The sequence below is a fragment of the Aethalodelphis obliquidens genome, unplaced genomic scaffold, assembly GCF_003676395.1.
Source record: "Aethalodelphis obliquidens isolate GAN/ISIS:26980383/991018 unplaced genomic scaffold, ASM367639v1 scaffold73, whole genome shotgun sequence".
Taxonomy (NCBI): Eukaryota; Metazoa; Chordata; class Mammalia; order Artiodactyla; family Delphinidae; genus Aethalodelphis; species Aethalodelphis obliquidens.
In genome coordinates, this window is record NW_020838017.1 from 3,602,725 (window position 1) to 3,609,869 (window position 7,145).

The window sequence follows — 7,145 nt, forward strand, 5'->3', positions numbered from 1 at the left end:
AAAGCTCAGGGAATTTTATTCTCTTTTTTTTTTTTTTTTTGTTTGGTACGCGGGCCTCTCACTGTTGTGGCCTCTCCCGTTGCTGAGCACAGGCTCCGGACGCGCAGGCTCAGCGGCCATGGCTCACGGGCCCAGCCGCTCCGCGGCATGTGGGATCTTCGCGGACCGGGGCACGAACCCGTGTCCCCTGCATCGGCAGGCGGACTCTCAACCACTGCGCCACCAGGGAAGCCCAGGGATTTTTATTCTTAAGAATAAAAATTCTCGGGAGTTCCCTGGCAGTCCAGTGGTTAGGACTCCACGCTTTCACTGCCGAGGGCCTGGGTTCGATCCCTGGTCTGGGAAATAAGATCCCACAAGCTGTGTGGCGCAGCCAAGGAAAAAAAAACGAATAAAGATTCTCAGGAGTCACATGTAACTAAAGACTCTGAGAATAGAAAATTTGATTAAATCACGTGGTAATCAAATACAAAGATTACTACAAAAACAATACAGCTCCAGTCAATCCTTGTCTAAAATATATTATCAAGCACCTGTGAGCAACCCTAAATTGTACTGAAAACCACAGTACACTTAGGCCCTAGAGGGAAAGTCAGAAGCAAACCTTGATAATGCTTCCTGTCACTCCTTCACCCTAAGATTTTGAATGTCTGTGCTCTTCATAAATGAGACTTCATAAAAGCTGCTTTTAAATTTCAGACGTTGGATCACAGTAAATTCAGTGTGAAATAATCCACTGTGGGATAAAAGTTCACAGGGGTGACAAATGGAGTTAAGGGAGTCTCTGGTGCCTTCCTTCTGAGAAATACTACACCCACAGTTACAGTGGATGGCTAGCACCTCAGAAGGCTACACTTCCTCTGTATACAAGTGAAACTGCCTCAAGGAAACAGAAGCTTTTTTTCTGAAGTGATTAGTATGAGTACCACACCTAAGACTTAAATAACAGGTTCTAACCCCTCCAGGTGGAGTGAAGAAAGGCAGTGGCTTAGAGCAGGGACAGAGCCCCAGGGCAACCCTTTCAGAGTGGTAGCTGAAGATAGTAGGATTTCTGGTTCTCTTTTCCCTTCATCTAAAGCTGCACTGTGTGATAACGGGGCCATTTAGCCACATAGGCTTGTTGAACACTGGAAATGTGGCTAGTATGACTGAGGACCTGACTTTTTACTTTGTCAAGTACACAACATAACATTTACCATCTTAAACATTTCTAAGTTCAGTAGTGTTAAGTACATTTGGTATTGTGCAACCAATCTCCATAGTTCATTTTTATCTTGAAAACCTGAAACTCTCTGCTTATTAACAACTTCCCATTTCCTGCCTCCCCCCAGTGTCTGGCAGCATCACCATTCTAATTTCTGGCTCTATGAATCTGACTACTTTTGATACTTCATGTAAGTGGAATCACACAATACTTGTCTTTTTGTGACTGGCTTATTTCACGTAGCATAAGGTCCTCAAATTCATGTTCCAGAATTTCCTCCCTTTGTAAAAAGGCTGAGTAATATTCCCTTGTCTGTATATACCACATTTTGTTTATTCATTCATCTGGCAATGGACACTTGGGTTGCTTCCAACTTTTGACTATTGTAAATAATGCTGCTATGAACATTGGTGTACAACTATCTCTTGAGACTGTGCCTTCAATTCTTTCAGTTACATATCCAGAAAACAGAACTGCTGGATCATATGGTAATTCTTTTTAAATTTTTTCCACAGCAGCTGCAACATTTTACATTCCTATCAGCAACACACAGAGTTCCAATTTCTCCACATCCCTGCCTTAATGTGAATTTAAAACTCATAATTCAGTTATGGAAAAACTTTTAAGTATGTTTGGAACAACATGGATATAGGAATCTGCTTTTTCAACTCTAAATTTTATGAAATCTAAATATACATTAAGTATTCCTAATAAAAATTAAAATTCCTGACTTAAAAAAATATATGGAGATGTGCTGTAGGTGGAAGACACACACCAGGCTTCAAAGAATAAAAAAAGAACATAAAATGTCTCATTGATAATGTTATATATTGACTACATACGAGATATTTTGGATATGTTGATCCAAATAAAACTATTAAAATTAATATTACCTGTGCTTTTACTTTTGTAAATGTGGCTACTAGAAAAAATTTAAATTACATTTGCAGCTCACATTATATTTCTATTGGACAGCACTGCTATAGAGGTAGCTACTACCACTCGTACCACATAATGAAAGGCATCAGATTCTGGAAGACAAGCTCCTTCTGCAGTCCACATTGTTTTAAGTCAAGCAAGCCCTTTTTTTCTTTTTTTTTAAAATAAATTTATTTATTTACTTTTGGCTGCGCTGGGTTTTCGTTGCTGCGCGCGGGCTTTCCTTAGTTGCGGCGAGTGGGGGCTACTCTTCGTTGCGCTGCAGGGGCTTCTCATTGCAGTGGCTTCTCTTCTTGTAGCACATGGGCTTCAGTAGTTGTGGCACACGGGCTCAGTAGCTGTGGCTTGCAGGCTCTAGAGCTCAGGCTCAGTAGTCATGTCGCACAGTCTTAGTTGCTCCGCCCGCACCAGGGTTCGAACCCGTGTCCCCTGCATTGGTAGGCGGATTCTTAACCACTGCGCCACCAGGGAAGTCCTCAAGCAAGCCTTTTTCAACCTCTCTTCTGCCCTTGACATCTATATGTATCTTTCTTTTACTACAGGAGGATTACCTGAATGAAAATTTCTATCCACTGTTACTGTGAAAAGCTGGGCTATTATACTTAGTCCCTCAGTGACTATCTGGGGTCCAGGCTTGAGTATCCTATATTCTCTGTTTTGTTGGTGTATCATAGCCTGATGCCTTCCATTACAGTATCAATTAACTCCTGTGCCTGCGTCATGGCTGGGGGCTGTGTGACAACACCACACCACAGAAAGCTCAGGAGATGGGTCCATGTGTTTGCAGAGTCGAAAGAGGCATTTTCATTTCTTCTTCTTCGACTTGACAGTGCTTCCTTGACACAACTTCTCCTCCTGTATCTTTGTGATTCTTACCCACTTACAGCTTACTTCCACTCTGAAAGCAGTCAGGAATCTTACTTTTGTCTATGTGATGACAAAATAGTGGGGCAGGACCTAGACCAGGTGTGGTCACTTTCAGTGACTGTGGCTACAATCCCAGAGGGATGGAGGGGAGGGGAGGGGGGGCTATGGCGGGGCCCCAGTTAGGAACCCTGAAATGTCAGGTAGGGAAGATCCAGAAGCTGGAATTGAGGCAGAAGAGCTGTTGTGACTAGAGCTGTTGCTCTTGACTACACGTCTTCTCATTTCTGTTGCTCATACTGGGGTCACTCTAGATACAATAACCATCACCCCAGTTCAAAGCAAAAATAATCCTTCTCCCTAAAGGGTAAATTGGGCATAAGCTTTTTTTTTTAATGTTTTTTAAAAAATTTATTTATTTGGCTATATCAGGTCTTAGTTGCGGCACATGGGCTCTTCATTGTGGCGTGAAGGCTCCAGAATGCACAGGCTTAGCTGCCTCACAGCTTGTGAGATCTTAGTTCCCCGACCAGGGATCAAACCTGTGTCCCCTGTATTGGAAGGTGGATTCTTAACCACTGGACCACCAGGGAAGTCCCTGGGCATAAGCTTTTTTTAAATAAAATTTTTATTTTGGAATAATTTTAAGTCTACAGATAAGTTGCAAAGATAGTACAGGGAGCTCCTGTATACCCTTTACTTTTTTTTCCTGTATTTAATGTCTATATAACCATGTCACATTTGTCAAGACTAAGAAATTCACATTGGTATAATACTCTTAATTAACCTATAGACTTTAGTCTGATTTTACCGTTTATGTCCTTCTACCGTTCTAGAATCCAAACCACAATCCCACATGGCATTTAGCATACAAGCCTTTCATATACCAAGATCTTGCCCCATTTTATCATTCACATTAATGTTTGTTTTGATTTCTCGTTAGAGTATAGGCTCTAAAGTTTTGTATGGTTATGTATAATTCATAAATATAAGTTTATTCATACTGGTGATGCCCACCAAAGACTACCGAAACATAGTTATGGTCAAACAATGAAGGGTTAACTGCTATAGTGAGGGAGACCTGACACTATGGGCAACCATGCATCTCAGGAAATGGGTGTTAAAGAGGGCTTATTATATAGTGCTTGGGCTTGTGTTAGGTGATTTGGGGGCAGGCCCAAGGAAACAGGGGTCTGCTCTGGTGCTGTCAGAAAGCGGGGCAATTCAGTGATTCGCTTAATAGTTTTTATCTGGAAAGCAAGAAAAATGGATCATCACTGAAGCAATAGTCATTCATGTTAGCTAGGGAAGGGATGTTTGGTCATCTTTTTGTGGTTGCAGTGTCCATCTGTTTAGGCACGATTAGTCTTATTTTCTTCACCTTCCATCTCATCAGAGACTTCATCTGACATCAAAATTCCATGACGTCGCTTATGTGTATCAGGGCATTCAGGCCAGCTACCAACGGTGGCTCTGGGGGCTCCTTTACTTCTTAAGAGCTGAACCTGATCATAATTAAGATGGAAAGCAAAAGGAGATTGCTTAGCAGTTTTTACTACAGGATATGACAACTGCTGGAAACTGACACTGCTAATTCGACACTGTACATGTGCTTAACAAATAACTCGTCGCCAAGGGCTGGAAAGTTCGATCTGTCTTTTTCAGAGCAGAAACACGGCTGGTTTGGATGTAGCAGGAACTCAAATGACACTGAACTGGCGTACGTGTTTCTTCCAGAAGTGAAGGTCTTAGTGGTGGCATCCTCTGTCCCAGCACTTTGTCTCTGAGGACCAGGCCTGAACCGAAAGCCCTGCGGACCTGAAGCAAGGGTCACCAACCCCCTGGGGCCGCTACCAGTCCCTATCCTGTTAGGAACCCGGCCACACAGCAGGAGGTGAGCGGCAGGCAACGAAACTTCATCTGCTGCTCCCCATCGCTCACATTACCGCCTGAACCATCGCTGGAATTACTGCCAGAACCATCCCCCCCACCACTCGCATTACCGCCTGAAACTCCACCCCCCCAAAATTGTCTTAAACAGTCCCTGGTGCCAAAAAGGTTGGGGACCACTGGTCTGAAGGAACAAGCCGAGGGAGCCAGGCGAGGTCCCGTGACCCTGCGGAGCAGCGACCCAAGACCTGACAGCACAGCCTGCGGCCGCTCCTCAAGTTCTGCCTCTAGAGCCGCCATTAACGGTCTCCGCTGTTCCCGGTTCCCTCCCTCCTTCTCAACAGGAAATGAGTCTCATTTCCTTCTACCACGCTGGTCTTCAATCCAGGCGTCGTCTGGGCTCACTGTTTGGGGGACTCTCCCAGTCAGCAACTTTAGAAGCTCAGGCGTGCCTCACAAGCCCTTCCCTACCCCCGAGGAGGGATCACGTAGATCCCTCGCCTCCCGTCCCAGCAACGCCCGGCTCTGCAAGCCCCGGCCCCGCCCTGCGCCTGGCCGACCAATCCCCGGCTCCGCTCCGGACGCGTCACAATGGCGCCCTCGTGGCCCCGACCCCGGACGCCCTCCTCGGAGACCCCGCCCCGGCGCGGTCTTTGCGTCCTTCCGGCTAGCTTTCGGAAGTAGGATTGCGCCGCGTCTTCCTGGAGAAGAAGGTGGGGTTTGGCGAGAACCCGGAAGCGGGGCGGGGGCGCGGGTTCCTGGGGCTGTAGTTCCCTGATGCTTGGGCACAGGACCGACAGGGGGCAGAACACGCCGAGAGCCGAAGGGCTTTCGGAGGCGATGCATGCGCACGACGTGCGGGAGTTGTAGACTCCGGCCAGCCGAGCTCCTGACCACGCCCCTCGGAAGCCTCGCCCAGGGGTTTCCATGGTGATGTTAAACCAGCCTCAACTGCGACTGCAGAATTCGCCGCGTTTCACCCTCCTCTAGGTTCGCAGAGGGATAGGGACGACCGAGGTGCCGGATGTGGAGAAGAGCGGGAGCATGGAGACTCAGAACCCTAAGTGAAGGGTGGGACGGGGGCGGGACAGAAGGGGACGAGTTTGGGGAAAATCCCTTTTTTAGGGCAGGGATGTCTGGGAGTCCTGGACGGGTCCGCATCCTAGGACCCGGGGGTATGAGAGGTCTGCGCCAACATGTAGGGACACCTTTAAGGGTGTAGACGTGGTTGGAAGAAAGCTCTTTTTACTTTAGTTTGTTTTATTTCTTAAGGCAGTACATTCACATAGTTAAAGACTCACAAACTTGCAGAAGGCTTTATTACTCAGAAAATTTTCTCCTACCCATTTCCTGTACTCTGAGGAAATGTTTTCAAACCTTTGAATTTTTCTTCTCCAGAAGTTTTATTTCTTCCTTTTGTATCTGCATCTCTTCTCTGTATTTTTCCTTCATCAGCTTCACTAAATTTGAATACTTCAATCTGAAATATTTCCTGATTGATTTCCTTTGCCTCCTGGTCACACTTTGCTGCAGCATGTGTGTAGTCAGCCATTTGCTCTTCTCTTTTTCTAGTCATACCCTTGACTACATTTTGCACTGGTTCCTTTTTGACATCTCATTTTGGAATGAGCCTGAATTCAGCAGGTTGTGGGAGTGGGTCCAGGGCTTTGTCTCACGCTCTCACATTTTTCTTTATTATAAAGATTTGATTGTAGTTATGTTTTCCCACTTTAAAAATATGACATATACGAGATATATTGTAAAACATATCTCGAAGGTGTAAAGAATACAACTCAATCCGGGATCTGTGTATCCACCACTAATCTTAAGATGTAGTACTCTACCCGGTCCCCTTTCCCATTAGATCTGAACACTGCTCTTAGTGGTCATAAAGGGAGGAATAGTAGGAATGAAGCTGTCCTCACAGTGCTTGTAGTCTGCTATATAGCATGTGGGCTAGTTTCAAACAAGGTGTAATTCTCTTAGAACTTGTTTCCTCCTCCCCTGTAACATGGCATAATCTTAGGCTTAAAGGGAGGCTGTATGTGAAGCTTGGGCAGTTGGTACAGTGATTGCTGACTGGTATTTCTGTATTTGGGAGGGATTTATCAACGGCTTTCTTGACTCTTGATTGAAAGTGTTCCTTTTTCCTAAGATCTGTTACCAGTAAAGCTGCATTCATCTGTGACTGTGGATCTATAGAGTTGGGAGGGAAACTTTATGGGAAGACACAAGCTAAGAGATAATA

The 7,145-nt window shown here is 45.4% G+C and overlaps 1 non-coding gene across 1 annotated transcript; it reads left to right on the forward strand.

The window, feature by feature from the left end:
- Window positions 1-6,734: 6,734 nt before the first annotated feature.
- Window positions 6,735-6,869, forward strand: LOC113612225 (small nucleolar RNA SNORA61). Its single transcript, XR_003429784.1, has one exon. It is a non-coding gene; the product is annotated as a small nucleolar RNA SNORA61 (small nucleolar RNA).
- Window positions 6,870-7,145: the final 276 nt, after the last annotated feature.